Source organism: Culex pipiens, chromosome 3 (genome assembly GCF_016801865.2).
Source record: "Culex pipiens pallens isolate TS chromosome 3, TS_CPP_V2, whole genome shotgun sequence".
NCBI classification, from domain to species: domain Eukaryota; kingdom Metazoa; phylum Arthropoda; class Insecta; order Diptera; family Culicidae; genus Culex; species Culex pipiens.
In genome coordinates this window covers 68,023,013-68,045,414 of record NC_068939.1, presented here as the reverse complement: position 1 = coordinate 68,045,414, position 22,402 = coordinate 68,023,013, and the positions used below count along the sequence as shown (strand labels likewise).

The 22,402-nt window shown below is 36.3% G+C and overlaps 1 protein-coding gene across 3 annotated transcripts in view; it reads right to left on the bottom strand.

Annotated features, from left to right (window-relative positions):
- Positions 1-11,845, bottom strand: part of LOC120424647 (G-protein coupled receptor Mth2-like) — a 41,647-nt gene extending 29,802 nt beyond the window's left edge. For 2 of the 3 annotated variants that reach the window (XM_039588815.2, XM_039588817.2), the window contains exon 1: positions 11,151-11,845. The gene's annotated coding sequence lies outside the window, so the exon portion shown is untranslated. The remainder of the gene's footprint in view (positions 1-11,150) is intronic. The other variant, XM_039588816.2, reaches the window with a different exon arrangement.
- Between the last annotated feature and the right edge of the window lie 10,557 nt (positions 11,846-22,402).

Genomic DNA, 22,402 nt, shown 5'->3' with positions numbered 1-22,402 from the left:
CATCCGGCGCCTTGCGCTTGTCCAGCAAGGATTCGCTTTCCTGTATGCTCCTCTGGAATTCCCCATCGAATGCAAACGATACCGTAACGTCGTGATTCGAGAAATCTAGTATCTCAGGTATGTGAACAATTGTTGGAGAGGCATGGTTTAGACTGCTTACAGCTCGAGTTAGTACCGCCGTTTTCACGAAGCAAACTTCTAACGGGAACTCCACAGCTTCGCCGTTCTGCGAGGAACTAGTCAACGCACGATCGGATTTGCCAGTTGATTGCCTTGTGCCCTCCTCACTAGCGCCTGATCCAGATGTCGCCACTAAAATGTCCTCCAGAACAACGTTTGCTGTTTTCTCCGTTGCCTTCGCCGTCGCGCTTCCGACCTCGTACTGTCGTCCTCGATCTCGCAACTCTTTCTTCTTGCCTTCCTCTTTCTGCTCTATTCCGACCTTGATACTTTCATCCACGACTTCCACTCGCGATCGGATGTTTTCGTATCGCATCTCCATCTCGAGTTGCAGCTTCTTGCGATCATCTTCGTATTCCTGATCGATTCGTGCTTGCATTTCGCTCAGTTCCTGCCGCCTCTGGTGCAACGCTTCCTGCACGGCCAGTAACTGCTGTCTCAGGCCTGCCACACGCCCGCGGGATTTTGTATTCGGCGTGATAGGTTCAGAGTTAACCACCGCTCCAGTTCTCTTTCCAGAATCTGGACGGTACACGGAACCTGCGATAGAGTGTTCCGGTAGGGCTCTGCTGTTGATGATTTCGCTGTCGTAATTCAACCCCGACCAGTGTAGATGGCGCTCGAACTTCCCGTCCGGATCGTGTTCAGCGCAGCTCTGGCTGGGATTACTTCGACTGGAGTCGCACGACATCACGTTGGGCAATCTTTTAGATTATGTTGGGACGTTTTCGGGTTCTTTTGAGCAGCACACCGTTGATTAATGTGGAATCGCTAAAAGCTAAATTTATTCAAATTAATAGTAATTCTAGGCTTAAGTTTAATTTTAAGTACATTGGTCACCCTATCCGTGTCTGTCCTCCAACAGATAAGCAATGCCGTGTTCGTGCGAAATGTAATCAATCCGCAGCTCTAGTTTAAGATTTTAGGTAAGATTTTAGTATAAATTCATTAATAAATGTCGTTTCCTCATACCCTAGGTAATAACAAATTTCCAACCGGTTCTTCCCCGCGGTCCAGCGAGAATTTTAAGCGATAATCCAAGTTACTGAACTAATCACAATATTAAATATTCGCACTTTCAATTCAACTCGTTCATTTCAATTTCACCAATCATCGCGACTGACGTTTCGTGACGTTTGCTGCGGTGACAATATGAGAGCAACAAACATGACACACGACGTATTGCTCTTTGCATCGCCGAGGGGTGTACATGCCTGACATTGCGCGCGCCGCTCCGTAACACAACCATTTCACAGATTTTTTTAAATCAACTCCACGTTCAAATCACATGCTCTTCCACGAGTGCAAGTTGAACACACTTTGAAGTAGATCGCCACACACTTCCGGACAAATAGAGCAGATTTCATCAGTTTACAAAGGTTGTTTCACCAAAGTGCACTTTCATACTAAAAAGTTATTCATCCTCGATGGAAGGGACTCCTCGCAAGAAACCCACTCGATAAGCTTGGCAACGCGTATCTTATCACCTCAGGTTGAGGCGCGATTCGATTTCTACCTTCCAGAGTTTACGGACGACTTCTCCAACGGCAACGGCTCCGTATCGATAAGAGTGTGACGCCTGAAGTCATGGCTGGCTCTCTCAGGTAGGTATCGTTCAACGTGGTCCGCGAGGTCGCGAGCTGAAGATGCTAACGGCCTACATAGCCAACAACAATCGAACCGTTTGACGCAAAAATCCATTCAAAGCGTCGAAAAGATTGGAATATTCGCACCCGATTCGTCGGAGTTGTGTTCTCTTTACGCAGTTACTTGTTTTAATCGGTATCGATAGGTCATTTAAAATATTTTGAAAAGTTTTGAAACCCATTTGCTTCCACTTTTTTCAAAGTCGTGGATGACTTTTTTTGTTTTTTGAACACTTGTATCTATAGATTTTGAATTCCAATTTAAGATACACCCAAAGGAAAAATATATCTCAAAATCTGCAACAGTGGATTTGTTGCAGAAAATGTCATATTTTATAACATTTTTTGCAGCAAGCCCCTAGATCATTTTTGCCCGCGTGTAAACATTTCAGCGATCTGCAGTTCTCACCAACACATATAACGCTAGCCCGTCTCCGAGCAACACTCCAAAGAGAAGCATATGTTGGTGCTCTTTCACTTACTTTTCATCAAGCGTCCATGGCGCGGTGGTAGCGTGTCGGATCAATAACCAAGAAGTTAGTGGTTCAATCCTCGTTCTGTTAAGGGTTTTTTTTTGTGAAATACAACCAAAAAGCCGTCGGTAATGTCGATAATTGTCGGTAACGGGCAAAAATGTCATATCCCTATATCGCAAAAAATGCATGAGGACAGTTTTCATGCAGATTCTGATATACTTTCATGCCGCCATGCATCACAATCATGCGATTGCCAGTTGGGTGTACTTTAAACATTTTTTTTGCCAAGCTTCTAAACTAAGAAAACGTAAAAATAAAACTTTTATTGATTTTGGTAATTTTCTGAAATATTGTTTTACCAAAAGCCGCTTATGGCAGGAGAGCTTAATCAGGAAGACGAATCGGTGGTGTCACTTCTGCGGTCTGCGATGTTATATTTTATTTGCGAATGTCGCGGACGATGCTATTAGTATTGGCCGACGTGGGGCGGGGTACTATGACGATGTTTTTTTTTTTCTTTTTTTTTTGGTCTCTTCTCAAACAAGTTTTTCCGCGGATGGGTTTGTTCCATGTTTATTTTTGGAGGATTCCGTCAAAAAACCTTGAAATACCTGTTTTCGAAGATCGAAATGGCAGCTCTCGAGGTTAAGGTTAGAACGGAGTGCCTTGAGAAGGCGAACTTTCAACCGGGAGCTTTGAAGGATTAGTTTCACCTTGAAATTGGGCTTCTTTATTGTTTTGGAATCAGATTTGGTTTTGGATACAAAAAGTAAAGTGTTTCAAATCAATCTGCGCCTTTTGAAAGTGGCCGGTTTTCAAAAATTTCAAAATTCCTAGACTACAAAACAAGTTTATTTGATGTCTGGAAATGCCAGGTACCTAGTTTGTCGAAAACTTGTTGTTTGTCGAATGGCACGAGAATGGCGTTGCAGACGAACATTTGAACCATTTGGACAAATAAGCAAACATGAAATCCGAACCGTTTAAGGTGGCAACAGGCGATACTGATCATCGTCTCTGTTGTTTTAAAAATGGAACAAGTTGTAGGTTGGAAAATTCTGGATAGGTTAGATGAGCTTAATAAATTTGGTTCTCCCATATTTCTTTCTATTGATATTAAAAGTCATTTGTTCTGAACTAAACTACTTGAACTAGTGAAAATGTCAAATACAACATGACGATATAATATTAAAAAAATCCGACTCAAATTTTTCCACGGAATACGATGTTTCACCAACAGTTAAAGAAACCCTTCTCATCCACTCTTCTCCAGAAACAAACAAAGCTATTCTGGGTTAATTTCACAATGAGTGGATTGAATTTGGACCAGAATACACAAAACCCACGGTGTTCTCAACGAAGTTTGGACGTTTCATTTCTCTCTCTCTCTTCTTTGAACAGACAACAATCATACTTGCTGTTGGTGTAAACATCATTAGCTCGTACTGCTAATTGCAGTGAATCACCTATTTTTGAATGAATCAAAAAAATAAACCCTTTCGCCAATTGACTTTCAATTTAATTTCACTTAAATTGAGCTCGAAGAAAAGTAACAAAAACAATCTAATTTAGCTACATCATTTAAAGCAGCTACCAGTGAATAGCTCCCGATGTGGGAGGCAACGTTTTCGCATTTCCTACGGTAATTGCAGGTAAACACACCTTCACCATACATCAATGGATTCCCCTCAGAGCAGCGCAATGTAAACGAAACCGTCATTCTTGACAGGAAGGCAATATGTTTGCCCAATGTTTAACAGCTCAATGACATCAGAATTTTTCAAACCGCAAAAATTATCAACCAAATTGATTTGTTTATGTATTTTGCTAAATAGACGAAAAAGCCACAATAGTTGATAATTTTTCTTGCAAAGCAAAATATCCACTTCTTATCACTGCAAGTTGTGAGACTGCGCTGCTGTACATTCTAATTTATATTAATTGCTTGCGAGTGGGAAAACCACCCAGCTGAGCTATTGCGGAGAAACGCGATCGGATCACTGTAATTGCCGCATATACATTTCATTACTTGATATGAACTTTAGCGTGTGGTGTAAATTTCCTGCTCTTCCAGCGGCAACCGGTTACAGTAAGGTTCGTGCAGCATTTTTATCGCACGAGTAGATCAAATGAATCTTAGAACAAAGTTAATCGAAAGTCGTTACGGAAAGTGCAGAAATGTCATCCGAGAAAAAAAGAACAGGTAATTTGTCAATAAATAAACATTCTAACAAATCCATTATATTGTAAAAAGAATCATATTCAACGTGAAGCATTCAAAAAATTGTTTTTCAAGATCTATTAGAATCCATTGAAAAATGTTGTAATTCGTCAAGCTAGGACAATTTTGTCACACGTGCATTCAAGGTACGTATTTTTTTTTTAATGAATATTATCAGATGCATTTTGTCACAGGTGCATGCACTCTCACTGTATTTTTTTTACTGATACTCGGTACTTCGGCAACAATATTGACAACAAAACAACATTGCAAGGTCTTCGTTTTGTTTATTTATGATTTTCAAGATTCAAGTTCAAACATTAATACGCGTTTTCTCATAAAAAGGCGGGACAAAATAGCTTGATCATTTGGACATTTTTCAGAAGCAGATTTATTTATTTCAATTTACTTGAGCAGTCTAATTATATACCACTAGTCTACAACGTCTAGTTGCATTAATCTTCTCCTTAATTGCAGTTGAGTTAAGTGATGTAGTAAATGACTTTGCTTGCATATTTTAAACTTTTAATTTAAACTGCATGAATGAGATCAGCAAACTCAATATTTATTTGATATCGTTGTGTGTTCTGAATGACTTGTTGTTTGCATATTAAATTACAGAATACGTCTTTTGAGTGTACATCAGTTTAAAATTTTATTAAGTACAATTAATTCAAAGCTTACTAAGCTTTTGACATATTTGCATGTAATTGCTACCTAAAAATAAGAGTTGCGTTGGAGAATTTGAACGGTGTGCGTCGTCGCGGTTATCACGCCGGATTTTCGTTGCCGTTTCCGTCTCTGTTGTCCCCCCGATTGTGTGTGTATTTCGATCGGGGCGGTTTCGGGATGTTTGACAGTTGCGTTGGAGAATTTGAACGGTGTGCGTCGTCGCGGTTATCACGCCGGATTTTCGTTGCCGTTTCCGTCTCTGTTGTCCCCCCGATTGTGTGTGTGTTTCGATCCGGGAGAGTTTGGAGAATTTGAACGGTGCGCGTCGCGGTTATCACGCCGGATTTTCGTTGCCGTTTCCGTCTCTGTTGTCCCCCCGATTGTGTGTGTATTTCGATCGGGGCGGTTTCGGGATGTTTGACAGTTGCGTTGGAGAATTTGAACGGTGTGCGTCGTCGCGGTTATCACGCCGGATTTTCGTTGCCGTTTCCGTCTCTGTTGTCCCCCCGATTGTGTGTGTATTTCGATCCGGGCGGTTTCGGGATGTTTGACAGTTGCGTTGGAGAATTTGAACGGTGTGCGTCGTCGCGGTTATCACGCCGGATTTTCGTTGCCGTTTCCGTCTCTGTTGTCCCCCCGATTGTGTGTGTATTTCGATCCGGGCGGTTTCGGGATGTTTGACAGTTGCGTTGGAGAATTTGAACGGTGCGCGTCGCGGTTATCACGCCGGATTTTCGTTGCCGTTTCCGTCTCTGTTGTCCCCCCCCATTGTGTGTGTGTTTCGATCGGGGCGGTTTCGGGATGTTTGACAGTTGCGTTGGAGAATTTGAACGGTGTGCGTCGTCGCGGTTATCACGCCGGATTTTCGTTGCCGTTTCCGTCTCTGTTGTCCCCCCGATTGTGTGTGTATTTCGATCCGGGCGGTTTCGCGTTTTCGCATTTTATTTCGTTTTATCTTTCCACAGCCGGCTGTCTAAGATTAAATCATTTATTCTAAACTCAACACCAAATAACCGGGAATAGTCTCATCCGCATACTCCGACTGATTGCCTTGAGAATGCATAATACATCACACCATTAAACAAAATTTATTGATTATTGGGTCGCATCATCATCCTCTATGTTGAATCCTGGCCATTACCCTTACCCACTAACAAAATCCCAAGTAGAAGTAGTTTTCCGGCACACGCGGGGGTGTGGATATCGTATAGAACCCACCCTTGGTAGCAGCCTGTGCTAACTAACATTCCCGTCCCATTCCCTCGAGATCTACAAACTGACATGGCGGGCGCCGTTGGTGGCCAACGACTGTTTCCTATTCGCACCGGCTCTAGTTTTGATGATCGTGATGTTTTATCTTTTCAGCGCATTCATGAATGCTGTTGATAAGGGAAACATCATTTGATCGTTGAAGCGTGTGACCGGTTGTGCTGATGGGATATTATGGTCCTGTTCAGCAACGGAGAAGGACAACCATGGGTGGTCTCTCATGCTCATGCTCATGCTCATGCTCATGTAATTGCTACCTAAAAATAAATTTACAATTTATGTTTACTTCCTGAAGCAACTATAGTCTCAAATTATTTCATTCAATAATTCCTATAAAAAATCCATATCAATTTTCTAAAGGATTGTTCCTTTACAAAGATTATAGAGAATGAATGAGGTACTACCAAAAAACAAACCTTATACGTTGCTTTAGCAAGAAAGGTAAAAACTCGGCTCTGGCTTTGGGGGACAAAAAAATAAAAAAAAATAAAAATTTAAATATTAGGCCATAATCTCAAGATATAGGGGAAATATACCAATTTTAATCAGTCTAAGCCGTTCGACCAATTCTCATCACTTTTGCCGTTTTCCGCTATTTAATCAACATTTTCAGATGTATCAACTATCGAGAGTTGCTTGCTTACTTTTATTTGAGCTATTTATTACTTTGGAACAGTCAAATACACTTTATGAAAGCTGTAATTCATGATCAAAGTGCTGATAGGCCGATAATAGAAATAGGCTGAGAAAGGGTATAGTTCCCCTAAATAAAAAAAAAGGTTTAAAATGAATTTGACACAAATTCAGTTGTTTTACAATCATTGGTTTGAAAAGAATGTAAGATTTGACGAAAAAAAATATTTGATCGAAAAAAATTTTGCGGTTCTGTATAACGAACATTTTTTTTTTTTATATTCCCGAACATGCTTAAAAATGATTCTTAAATCAAGGGGAATGGATTTTAAATTGATTTCATCTGATTGTACTTGAATTCACATTGAAGCCTTTTGAAAAAAAAAAAAATTTGCCCTCTGATTTTTCGGGCTAATTTTTAAGGTGGGGTGGCAAAAAATATTTGTACCATCCTAAAGAACATTAAATTACCGTAAACCGGGGTGACTTTGATAGCATTTCAATTTGTTTTTGGAATATTTTCCAATAGGTAAGGTTTTTCTCAAGATTATCATTTTTAAAACATGTAAAGGGGTAGGTCACATAAAGTCCATGTACTATTTTTGAAAAAAGTGTTTTCAGTAGTGTTTAGAAAAATAGTTACGTTAAAAATTCTTAATTTAAATTCCGGAGTGACTTTGATAGTCATAGTTTTTCTTGTTAAAATCATTTTTAAGATGTTCAAACTTTATTTGTACGTTAAATGTACCATCACTCAAGTAGCTAATATAGTTTTTTTAGAAAAAAAAATCAATGTTTATATTAAGTTAACTAAGTTTATAAGCGTTTTTAACTAAATACATATAAATTTTAGGTAAAATTGTTAAAAATTCGGAATTTTGCCTGAAATTTTTTAACATTAGTTTTATTTATAAAATTATCGATTAATATAGCATTTTATACTGAATTTGAAGCACGAATCACAAGTTTTCACATTTTACATGAAATTTGTTCAACTGAAATTGCTTATAAATTTGGAGATTTTTTTAATTATGTTTCAAAAACACATATTATTTATTATTTATAATATTATCCTTCTCTTAGTGGAAAATTGTCCAAGGAATCCGGAAATGCACTCCTTTTTCCGCTTCAAAATCATGTTCATTGAGACAATAATGACACTTTGAGAAGTTTAAAATAAAGACTTTCATCAACATTTTCTTAACTATAGTTAACTAACTTTTTAAACTTTTCAAAATTTTATGAAAAGTTCTTCTTGAGGTACTATGAACACTTCTCTACCACAGTCAGTATGTTTCGTAACCATTCCGTAAGTATTTTAATTGTACTCTTCATTTTGCGGAAAAATCGCGAACCTATCAAAGTCAGCCCGGCTATCAAAGTCACCCCGTTTTACGGTATTAAAAATTCACAGTGGTTGTATACTGTAACAAGTTAAAAAATATTACTTTGCCAGTTTGTACTGCGATTTTGTTAACATAAAAATACATTCAACAATAATTTGTAACCTTAAGCTTCAAATAATCAACGGTTTTAGAAAAATATCGAATAATTTAAAGGTATAAAAAAAATGACCGAGCCACGTAGCCTAGTGGTAACGCTCCCGCCTAGTAAGCGGCAGATCGGGGTTCAATTCCCGGCTCGGACCAACACAACTGGTGATCGTTTCTCTTCTGGATTCGATTGCTTAGTAAAGGGAAGGTAGTGTATCGTAACAAACTGGACCTTATCACAACACCTTAGGGAGGCGACCTATGGAATGTTAACATTAACCTTAACATGTTAACATTAAGTTGAGAATGAAATTGCCACTGAATCCGCTTTGTAAATGCCGGCCCCGATACTCTTCAAGGGTGTTCCCCTCAGGAACTGGGAAAGATTTACTTTTTTTTTACAATAAAAAAATCACAAGCATTTCACGTTGCACGGTATTTAATGATGTACAAATTTCAAAGATTCTTAAAAGATGTCATCCAACATATAATATCAATTCATTGTCTAATTGTTTTTTTTTTGTGTGAGAATTTGCCGATTGAATTCTAGAGTTTTTTTTGTTTTTTTTAAGGTCCTATAAGCTTTTGTGTTTCATTTGTTTATAGGATCTATTAAAAAAAACTCTAGAATTGTATAACGATGGTCACCATTTGTAAAAGGTTAGCTGATGTGATACTGATTAGTCGGCATATAAGTAAAGAGATCACTTTCCATATAAAAAAAACTTTACATGGGTTTTTACTAATGCCAAAATGATAAAATATATATAAATTATTTAAAGCATCTTCATAGCACCTTCGTAAGAACGTACAACTCAGTTTAATTATAATCAATGATTTTTTTTTGTCCATTGCTGATACAATATATACCAAAAATATCCTCAACTTTCCTCTTAAAAATATTGCAAGTGTGTGAGTTGTCAAACTGTTTTTTCAGCTTTTTATTACAACTAAGCGTTAACCTAGATTTCAAAGTTGTTTTAAAATCGACAAGTTTGTTTCCAATTAGAAGCAAAATCTCATCACTTACGAAAACAACTAATGTTTTTAAGTTCGTCAACATTGGTGTTACGAACTCGCTCTCAAGAATTCTTTTTATGTTAAAAACTAAATTAAATAAAATCAAACCATGACACAATATTTCTTCGTGGAAATTCCATCCATTACCATAATACACTACATTGGAACAACCAGACAATGAATTCACATTTTTTGTTGTTGTCAGCCTTTTAAACGACAAGTGCATGACCTTTTAGCCTGAATTGGTACACATTAAATCAACTGACCTTGACGTCAGCAACTGAGCACTTGTGCTCGAGTGTTTCTGGCCTCTCTTCGACTATTTACTTCTAAAAGCTTTAAAAAAAATTAAAGAAACCAGGAAATTTATCATTGTTCAGGTTGTTCTTTAACATCACCTGATACTAAAGTTTTAAAATAAATGTAACACCTAACAAATAGAATCAAACATATTTCTTGAATTTCTATTTAATCCTGTTGATTCTATGGCAAAAAAAATATAAGGTTGATCACTGAACTATACATGACAATAATTGACGTTGGATTACAACATGTTGACCTCTGTTATGCATACGAAGCAGAGCAAAACATGATTCGGTCTCATTTGAAAGAACAAAAACAACCTCTTGAAAACTGAAAAAAATGGTCCATTTTCTCGCAAAAGTTATGAAATTTATGAAGTTTGTTTTTAAAGGTTTTAAAGAGGATTTATTGGTTTGCTTTTTCCAGTTACAGGATAATAATCTCATGAAAATATTAAAAAAAAAACATCACTATCCTCAAAAACATTGAACTTTATTTTCTATTATCACAGTCCCAGGTCGGTATTACACCCAAAATTCAGAGTCGAGATAATCGTTCTCTCAAAATTTATTGAGGGCTCAGTGCCAAAATCGATAGAATAATGGTACCAACTCACACCATCATAACAAATGAGTTCATTCGTTAGTTGAATCAATAAATCTCCAACAAGTGTCATACATCGACTTCTGACTTCTCCTTGGTCACCAAGCTGTGGTGGCCGAGGCAGCTAAGTCATTGGATTGGTTTGTCAAAGGTCTCTGGTTCGATTCCCGTTGTCGACACTTTTGGTTTTTTGTTTGACGGATGAACTTTTTTTGCAAATGAACCTCGAGAGAATAGTTCTATCGCCCATCTCGAGCTGTGTTCTCTGCGTCCGTGAATGGTACCACTTTTCTCTCGACTCGAAACAATCATTCTCTCGGACTAGCGCTGCCAGTTTTGGGTGTAAGTAAGCTTCTGTGTATGTGTTAATCAAACCCAAACAAATGATTCAAAATATTTATTAGAGTTTAATTGACTATAAGCTCCATTTTTTAGCTTTGTATACCAATATTTAAGTTAAGACGAAAACTATCAGCTTTGACAAGTTTTTCAAATATGTTCCACACAATTTTCACATTGTCTCACTTCAAACCCTTTCAAATTACACTATTTCCCTCTGATCAAATCGCACTCCGACACTGCACCAACGATACCGGCCGGATTCAATCTCTCGTCGATTACCGTCCCTAATTACCTGGAGTTTGTTGCTGTTCTGGAAAGCACAACAGAGCTCAGACACCCCGTGGGATCTTTCCGCTCAAGCAGCAACGTCGTCGTTGGGGCGTCCGTCTAATGACGCCGATCGGGAAACCGGAAATGGTATCGGCGGGTAAATATACAAACACTGTTTGTAAAACTTTCCGCCGCGCTTAAAGGCGACTGGACAAGTAATTATCACGCCACGCGGGGACCTGACAAGTGAACCGGTCACGACGTGGATCTTCTTCCGTCACCAAAGGTACTTCAAACTCGTCTTCAAACTGGTTTCACGGGCGTTGGAGTGACTCACGGCCGATAAATATCAGCTCGAGTCAATATCGGCTGATTGGTGGTTTGCTTGGGTTTCACTGTTTATTCACTAAATTGAGTACTTTCCCGGCTTATTTTTAGGATTCGTTACGGAATCGCGCCGCTATCGGATTGGCCAAGCTGCTGTATCACACTCGTTCACGGCAAGATGAGATTCTTTTTGTAACACAAACTCGTATTAGAATAAACAATCGCCCGTCTTTCTTTGAAGATAACTCTGATACATTCAGTGCTGGACCCTGGACCAAACACTTAGGGATTCCGAAAATCCGCCTAGAAGTGCGAATCCCTCAACCGGAGACAATTGCAGAAGAAGCGAGCGCTCGCGCCGAACAACCAGAGACAACTGAACGGATCGACCTGAACAGCCTGTTGCTTCACCGCTCTGTAGCTGAAGCATACCAGTTCAATCCACGAACATCCACACCTCCTCTGCTGGCACGGATGTTTGTGTGTCTCCACATCGAACAGCAAATAACAACACGACCAATTGGCCAACACATTTGCGTGGTCTCTTGACACAATCGCCACATTTGACAAACCATAAACCTGAAGATAAACTCAGAGATGTAAACATCGAAATCGATTCAAACTCTTTTGTTCTTTAAGATTAGCAACACTGTTATTCAAATCGTAACCACAAGGTTGCGGTAACGATTCTAATGACATTTCTATTAAAATGTCAACAAGACATTCACTTCCGCCACAAACCTAGACAATGCATTGTTATCAATTCTTGTACACTCAAACCCCGATGGTTTGACACCAACTGTTGTCAAACGAACGGGGTCACGTTTTGGTTTGACACCCCTTTTACACGGAGTTCACACACACTACCAAACGTTTGTTTTGATAGTGTGCGTGAGCGCCGTGTAAAAAGTGACAGTTCGTCACTTTTTAGTTTGACTTTGACCAACCAACGGGGTACAAACTAAAAAAGTGTCAAACGAAAAGTGACCAACCACCGGGGGTTGAGTGTAGAGCAAAATGTCGTCCGCAAAAATGTTCCATGCACGGAAAAAACCACGAAGGAATATATTCATGTTTATAGTGCAAATGCACTATACTCATGAATAAATTCCTTCGTGGTTCGCAAATTCATGAACACAATTCACGATTACGGGAATTATTCTTTTCTCTGTGTGTCAATCTAAAATTTTCTTTAAAAAGATTGCAATAAATATGATTGAAATTGTGAATTTTACTAGATACAAGCATAAAACCAGAGCACTGAAATCTGTCAAATTCACCGTTATCAAAACATGAAATTGACACATTCGCCAACAGAGCAAACCGTCAACCCCCCTGGGAACAGCTTTTGGGGGATTTCCTGCTCGACCGGCGACGGCGCTCACTTTTGCCAGCTATCGACACTCAAAGCTTGACTCTCGCACGCACACTCCCCTGTTGGCTGGTGTCGAAGCGCACGTGGTTTCACAGGTGTGGGAAGGGAAGGTGTATCGATGCGTCGAGTACCGCGGTTGAGGCCTAATTTGAAACAAACCAAACCGTGAAAACGCCGCTTCATGCGCGTTGGCGCGCCGGTTAGTGTTTGTTTACATCTATTACAAAGTTATTGCAAACAATGCGAATTGAGGGGTGGGGTTGGTGTAAACGTGCATGGACAGGGAGAAACCTAAATCGTGAGAGCTTTAACCTATTTTTAAGTATTTTTTCGATGAATGCGTGGGTGGGCGTTCATAAACATCCAACTATATTTATCAAACGAACATTCAACATTAAATAGAGCAAATTCAAAATTTAAATAAAATTTGGATGATTTTTAATCTGGATAATGCCGATATCTTCATTTTAAAAATTTGTTGTGTTTATGTAAATTATTTTACCTTTCAGACGTTAACATCATACATACCATACCAATCAGCATAGGGCTCCGAGGGAAGTCCGTGCTGTGACAAGGAGACGCCTCCATATTTCTCGATCCTGGGCTGTTTGTCTCCAATCTTCTAAGTTGCAGATTTTCCGGATATCTCGCCTGACTTGATCACCCCATCGTGCTCGCTGTGCTCCCGGTTTTCGTCCTCTACCGCCTTCCAGTTGATCGCGGTCGAAGATCATTTTAACGTTAACATCACATTCGCATAAATCTGCACATCAACTCTTTGAGTTGACACTATACTGCTGGCATTCCAGCTATAATACTGGTTTAAGCGTGTTGCTAGAATATTGGACATCGCGAACGGCCATGAGTCAGGAAGTAATCAGCGGCTGTGGAGAACAATAAAGCTACTAAAAGCTGTTGTCCATCGTGTGTAGTGGCTTGATAATTTAAGAATTATGCTGGACAGAAGAATAACAAATTAGCGAGAGTGAGATACTATGACATATTGTTTTGATTGATGGATGATTTTTGTGGGTGTTTGGCATTCAAAACATTATTTAATCCAGCTGTAGGAGGTTGTTGCCTTCCATTCATTTATATAACGTGTACATCTCGGGATCTCCTGATAGTAAAAATAGATTTTTGTTTGCCAAACATTCAATCCTTAAAAATCAATCTGTAAATGTTATTATGAACATTTTTAAGAAAGCTTTCAACAAAATCCACTTGCAAACATAAAAAAATTCTTGCTTAACATTGCTTTTGAAATGAATTCTTCTTATTTTTTATAAAAAAATAAAAGGTTTTGTTGTTTTTCACAATAAAAAAATATTTTTAATTTTTAATATAACATATTTTTTTTTACTTAACTTTATACGACTAATAGTTGGATATCCACAATAATGATTATTTTCGATTTTTTTATGCTTTAGGGGACTGAAAAAGACATTTTTGGAGCCATAGTGCGTGATGTTGCAGAATCTGGCTTAGGATTAGAGGGTGACGATTCTCGAGATTTTCAATTTCCCGGGAATCGAGAGTTGAATTTGGTCATTTCCCGGGAATTCCCGGGACCCGGGAGTTTTTTTTACTATGCCAATAGTGGCAATAATTTAAAGGGAAAAGCAAAAAAATTGTTTTTTTCTTTAAATGAAATTTCTTACAATGTTTTCATACTTATTCTATGAAACGTTATTTTAAGTATCCTTATTATTTGGAGGAACTATGTGTACCTTTTGATTTTTTTTCTTAATCTGCAAATACGAGATCGTTTCTTGAGCTTTTTGGGACTCAACATTTTAGTTTAACATGTTTACAAATAATATATAATTTCCCTGTATCGAGATTTTTGCAATATGATAAATAACGACTTAAACAACTTTTTTTTCCTTTTTAATGTCAATTATAAATATTCATTGAAGAAAAATTTACAGTTATCCGGAAAACCCGAATGTTCACAATTGGCGGACATTAACTTTACAAAGATCGCCAGAGTTTTTTCCCCGAAAATATAGTCCTAGAGTTTTTTTTTTTTTTTTGAAAAGGTCCTATAAAAGACAATAGCTTATAGGACCCTCTCAAAAAATGTCTAGAATCTAATATTGTGGGTAACGTGAAACACAAAAAGACTTATTAACATCAAAAATGGAAATTACCTTGATACAGCCAAATTAACTAAGGGACTAACAAAACAGACTATGAGGATTGCTATGCTGGAGAATAAGCTTTCTCCTTTTAGAAATAATAAATAAAAAAAATTCAAAAAAATTAGATTTTATATCTGGGATGTAACTGCTATGTATACTTTAAGGTAAAGGCTTCTTTCAGTTATAATTATTGGAATTTAAAATTTACACTTTCTGAATAAGAAGATTAGAGAAGAACTTGAACATCGAACATTTCACATACAATGTTCGAAACAATTTAGAATTCTCCAAATAATTTTCTGATAAGTTTATGTAATTTTGCTTCGATATTTGTATGTTTAAAATTTCCCGGGAGTCTCGACCGAATTTCCCGGGATTCGAGAGTTCAAAAAATGGTCGATTTCCCGGGATTTTTTTCCCGGGAATTCCCGCCCGTCACCCTCTACTTAGGATGTATGATTGAAGAAAATATTATTTGGAGAATATCGAAAATCCGGACAAAAAATTACCACTCCAATACTTCTAACTAACGAGAAATTTTCCGAGGATTCCGAATATGTCAAAATTGAGACCAAAAATTTGTAAAATGTTTGTTAAAGAAAAATCGAAAAACTATGAGGCTGTTGCAAAAAGATATAAAGGTTTAAAAAAAATCAATTTTTAACAGTAATTTGCAATAGGGGTCGTGCATAAACCACGTGGTCTCCTTAGGGGGGGGAGGGGGTCCGAAATCCGACCGAAAAAAACCATAAAAAGCCATGGGGGGGAGGGGGGGGGTCGACGGCTGACCACGTGGCCTTTAAAAAAAATCTTTTCTAAAAAAAACAAAAAAATACGCGCTTTGAATTTACTTATATGCATACATTTTTTGTTACACTTCAAAACCATACAATTATTGTGTTTAAAATTATTACTTTCTGTAAGTTTTTTTTATAGTTTTTTCTTACTCTTGCTAGTGCCTTAGTTAAAGAAATAATTGTTCCTAAATGGATTATGATGCAACACACAGCTGTAAGGAACTCCAAAACTCTGTAATGCACTTCAAAATAACTCATTGTATCTTGATTATTCACCAATAAAACCGAATTGAAATTGAAATTGAAAAATTATTACTTATATTTCAATGTCATAATATTCTTCAATTCAATATTGAATTATATATTTCGACAGATTCATATCAATACTTTGTGCCTGTTATTGAATGTACACTTTTTAATACTCATGTAACTACGTCTTACAAAAGATTCAAAAAAAAAGTCTAAAAGCTGTTAAAAAATAAAGTGACAGTATCAAAAGTTAATATACCCTAAAAAATGCGTACCAAAATGCAAACAAAATTTCATTTTTATGTTGATGGTATCAAGTAGCTAAAAATGTGCTTGCAAATTTGCATTGAAAGTAGATGTAGTCTTCGATAGTTCTATTTTGGAACAACTTAAAAAATAAATATTGCTGACAATTTTATAAGATTTTCGTAACAAGGCAAAAAACTAAATATTTATTATAAATGAAGTGTCTAAAAATGATTCTCTGCGAAAAAAAAAAATTCAAAATCTCAGATCTTAGCTAATTACCGTAGCTGGTCCTATAAGTGATCGAAGAATCTTAATCGAAAGATTTCCTTTTGACGCTTAAAACAAACTCAAGATATCTTATATCTCCTCTCTCATGCAATTTTTTTTGAAGTACAAAGAAACTAAAAACCCCAATTTCAGGATTATCGCGCAAAATTTCAGTTTCACCACCTCATTTGCAAGTGAAACGTCTAACATTAAAAAATAACCAGTAACAAAAAAACGAACGATACATACATTAAGATTCACCAAAAAATTTGATGAATATTTTGGTCTAAAATATATTCCTTATTTCATGGGTTACACAATTCGGATTGTTATATTACATAACATTTCATAAAATACACGTTTACTTTCCATCGGCAAAGTTGCAGGTATTTTTTTTAAGTTTTTTTTTATGTTAATAGGGACCATCTCTTGAGCCAAAGAGAAACATGAGCAAACATTTTAGATTTTTAGAGAAAAAAACGAGCTTCAAGCAAACATTGTTTTTGTTTCTCAATTAATTTAAAGATTAAAAAATCGGGGCCAAAGGTTCCCTTTCCTGAAAATATTAGTTTTTCTTTAAGCTGAGAAAATATACTATACCCTCAACTTCATATTTGAGATAAAACCACTCAAATATATAGACATATTAAAATAATTTAAGTTTTAAAGAGTCACTTAATTTTTAAATGCCGATATCAATTTGTGAAATAAATTTCAATACAATGCCGTTAAAGATCAACATAAATAAAACTCCTTAAAAAATATGGAACGGTATTTTCAACTCGCTGGTTCTCGGGCATAACTCAACGAACCGGGACCTTTTTTTTTTTTGAGTTAATTATAAGGATGTCTAAATGTTCCTTAAACTTTGCAGAACTCGATTTGATGAAATCTGTAATTTATGCGATCAAAAACGTCGTTCCAACTTTTGTTTGCTCTAGTAAAAAATCGCCCGAAAATCCACGGAGACAAGCCCGAAAACCTGTGAGTTGAAGTTACCGTTCCAACGTTTTAGGGAGGTTTTGGCATCCGTGTATATTGGATAAGCGTTGAGCGTCCCAGTGTTAATAATTTCAAAGATATTGAAAAGATTGAAAAATTAACTTATTACATATTTTTTTGTATTTATTTTGAGATAATATCTCAGCAACCAAAAGTTGGATCAAAAATCTTAAATCGTGGATAATTGCCTATTTAAACAACTGAAAAAAAATGTAAAATAAATTCGGAATTTTAGCTCAATCTTTTTTAAATTTATCAAAACACGTAGTCGATAGCAAAATCAATTTAAAGTAAGAGTAAGACTTAAACAATTTGGATGTCCATGACTAAAAGAATGATTTTTAGCGCGTTGTCTACAACTTTTCCAAAGACACGAAATCGATTTTCGAGCAATTCTATACAAAATCGGTCTTTATTCAAATTTTAATTTTTGATTTTTTTAATCTGTCTGAAACCTTTTTTGGTGACCAAGCCATTTTGCATCATTAGTTTGTCCATATAGTTTTCCATACAAATTTGGCAGCAATGAAAATTAAAAAATCTGTATCTTTTGAAGAAACTTTTGGTCGATTTGGTGTCTTCGGCAAAGTTGTAGGTATGGATAAGGACTACACTGAAAAAAATGATAAATTGTAATTTATTTTGCTGATTTTTAATTTCACTTTTTGTCACTAAAACATGATTTGCAAAAAAAAAACACTATTTTTATTTTTTTTTTAAATTTTGCCAACTTTTCAGAAATTTCCAGAACGGGCAACAAATCTTTGTTTGAGTTATGAATTTTTGAATCATTACTGATTTAAAAAAAAAAATCGAAATATTGACCGCAACTTAATCTCAATTTTATTTTTCGATGTAAAATCGAATTTGCAATCTAAAAGAACAATAGTGAAATTTTCATAAAGTGCACCGTTTTCAAGTTATAGCTACTTTTAGGTAACCTTTTTTTAAAAATAGTTGCAGTTATTAATTTAAAAAATTTATTGCCCATGTTTGCCCAATTTTGAAAAAAATATATTTTTGAAATGCTGAGAAAATTCTTTGTTGCTTTATTGCTGAGATATTGCCATGCAAAGATTTTAAAATAGAAAAATGGATGTTTACTACCCAAACAACCCATAATTTTCTTATGTCGATATCTCAGCAACTAATGGTGCGATTTTCAATGTTTATAAATAAAACTTTCGTGAAATTTTCCGATCTTTTTGAAATCAATTTAAAAAAAAAATTAAGACTAACATTTTAAAAGGTCGTAATATTGAATGTTTGTCCCTGTCTCTGATTCTTGCATGGAAAAAAATTAAACAGCTCGACTTTTTTGGACACACTGAATCATTGGAATCAATCATGCTTAATTAAAAAGAAAAATTGCTTTAGTTTGGATTTTTATGAATGTTTGGAATAAAATAAATATTAACATATTTTTTTCCTGAAACAAAACTTTTCTTTATAATTAATTTCGACTTTAAGAAAATATTTTAAAGCGCATTTAAATTAAATCATGAATGCTGTTTATATATCAAAATAGCTTTAATTCTTAAAGCATATTTATTCTGGATGCAATTAATTGCACTGCAATTCCATAATTTTGAATACATATGTTTTACTAAGTTGCTTGTTTTGTTGAGAGTATTTTTTACTTTCTGTACCATTTCAATAAATTGTTATACTGTTATTATTTACCTTAATCTTTGTGATATCATTTTTTTTTCACACTTATAAGTGAATTTCTGTTTTTTTTTTTATATATATTATTAAATTGGTTTTAATGGTGTTACAGCACCTACACAAATTAAAATGTTTTCTATTTGACCCAATGTCACCCCCTCTAAAGGGTGAGTTTGAGTTAATTTTAAAACGATTGGCATTTATGAACGGTGTGATTATACTAGCCACATTCTGGGAAAATGTTGGTAAATTCAGGAGCATTCCCCAACATTAATTATTTCGATATAATTTGAAATGTTTTTATTGTGTTAAAATCAGTGTTGCGTTCCTCACGCGCCCACGCGCTCGTGAGCGCTCACTTTTAGCTCATTCGTGAGGAGGAGCGCTGCGCGAGCTAGCTCACGTTTGCCCGCGCTCACGTTTGCTCCGATTTTTTCAGCTCGCGTTTGCCCCACGCTCGCGCTCGCGCTCATTTTTCGCTCACGGAGCGCTCACTTTGGAAGTATCGCGAATCGTTTTACTTTTTGAGACAGTTTTTTGTTTTTCAATCCTAGTTAGATTTTGTACACGCAGAAAAATAAGGCATATTTGAATCAACAAAATTTTTTGTTGATTTGAAAATCAAGATTTTTGTTGAATCAACGCTAAACGTCAAAGCAACTTTTTCAAAACAACAAAAGATTTTTGTGGAATTGAGAAAATCAAGGTTTGTTTCAACGCAAAATCGGCGTTGATTATATTCAACAAAATTTTTGTTGAAACAAACTTCGTACAGGCTGATTCTACAAAACATTTTTCTGCGTGTACTTAAGGCGCAGCATGTCAGTGGAAACAAGGGAAGGGTATGAGCGCGTGAACAAAAAGGACTGTAATCTTTAGACAAACTTACAAAACAATGAAATAATTCAAGAAGATTTATGCTGGGGTAAGTTCGATTCAATGTTATATGCTTGGTTGATTAAAATATAAAATTAAGCTGTTTTATGTACCAAAACAGTTTGTTGGCTACCATTTCAGCGTGCGGATCAGAATGAGCAACCATTAAACAAAAGTCATTCCATTTAATAAATCGTTCAGTGCTTGGAAACGGCTTATTATTTTTATAAAGTTAATCTTTCTCATTCTAGAAAATAGGGTAAAATTGTTGAAACAGTTCTCTTTTTACAATTAGCCTCCAAATTGATAGTGTTTGAAATAACCCATTTGAATGAAATAATATAAATTGGGTCCTAAAATGAAGCTTAGATTGCTGATATTATTGTTTACAGCGATAAAGCTTATTTTTCTGAGTACAATGACCCTTTGTACGACCAAAAAGAGTTTAAAATGGATTTTTAAATCAATTTTGAAAAATTAACCTCGCGGTCCTTCTTGACAGAAAAGTTCCTAATTGACAGCTCGTTCCAAGGGGACCATAGTTGATCCATTGAAAAAATGTTGCCTTGTCAAAAAGAAATTTTGCATTAAAATGAAAAAAAGTGATCAGAAATGGTTTTTAATGGTGTTTTTTACCGTTGTACATAAAAATTGACTTAGGGCTTTAGTACCCAATTGTCATTGTTATGTTTTAGCACATATAGGGGCCATTCCGTCAAGAAAATTATATATAACACTTCCGCTACCAAGCCTCTGAAAATATTCAATTACAGATTCAATAAATGATTTTTTGAATATGGACATTCTCTAAAATGTTCCGAATATGAGGGATGATTATAACTTTTATAAAGCTTACTGCTGTTTTTTTTTAAAGGTCCAATAAAACAAATTTTATTTTTTTGGTGTTTTTAAAACCGCCTTGAGTCAAAACTCCGGATTCTAAAAACTTAAAATAAACATTTGTCAATTAATTCATTTTTTTGTACATATCAGTGCATCTCTTCACGTCAATGATTTTTTACATTAAGAATGAGTTAGCTCTTTGTTAGCACACTCAAGAGTGAATCATTCTGCCCCTTGGCTAATTCTGAATTTAAATAGAACGTATATTTCGGTTCGCCGACTAAATCCATTTTATTGCTTACTTTTGTTTGTTTGACCACTTTCTTGTTTGTTTTTGCTGCCTGTGCTGAGATAGTTCTAGAAACTTCGTTTCAAACAGGCAGATGCTTCAACAGGGAAAAACAACTACCTACTTTGGCTCACCAGCTCACGTGAGCGCAAAACGCTCCGGTGAGCGTGAGCGAGCACGAGCTACCTGATAAAAACTCACGCTCCAGCTGGAGCGAGCACGCTTTCCGTGAGCGCTCGCTCATTCGCAACCCTGGTTAAAATAACAACAGTAATATCGTTTTTTGACCAAAAGTCACCACTACTGACGGTACATCATTTGTGGATAAACATTTTTGAAATCTATACTTATTTTGTTTTTCTAAAGATTTTTCACCTGGGAGGAAAAAGCCACGTGGCCATATAGGGGGGGGGGGGTTGGCGTGAAACCACGAAAAACCACGAGGGGGGAGGGGGGGGTCAAAAATTCTCCAAAAAAAGGCCACGTGGTTTATGCACGACCCCATAGCTATGAGCAAAAGTCAAACCAATCTTGGATGTCTATGGCACATTTTGAAGTGCTTCACAAGACCTATCAAATGCAACTAAGAGAGTTGAAATTGATGAAGTTTTACAGAAATGCGAGTATTTTTTAGTTTTTCTATGTTTTTGGACCTCAAACTTCAAGGCCCGTTTTACCCCACTTCCCTTTGTCGTAGAGGGCTCATATTTGGCATGAGTTCATCTCATGTATAGACAAACAAACGCTGAAAGTTTCATGTAAATCGGGGCACCTCGATAGGACCTCTAGAACAAACCGAGCATTTTTTTAAAAACTGCCTTTTAACTTTTTTTTTGATAAAATGTTCCGTTTTCAGGTTTAATTTCCTTTTTCTTTTTTTTTAGTTTAAAAAGTTATTCTTGAATGAAAACCACCTACAGCCTTACAAAGAACTCAAATCTATAAAAATTTATTTCTCTAAGTGTCAGGTAATTAGACTGTAATTTTTAACTGACACTATCTCGGAAACTATTGGTGCGATTGCGAATGCTAAAAATATGAAACGAAGTTGACTTAATAGCTGTCGGCCACCATTGCTAGTACCAACCACTAGTGTCTTCCTTTTTATCTACAAGGACTTCGCCGCCCTGGCCTCCTAACTGTATGAAAGTATGGCACGGAGCGAGGGCGCCTAATACCCATATTTAC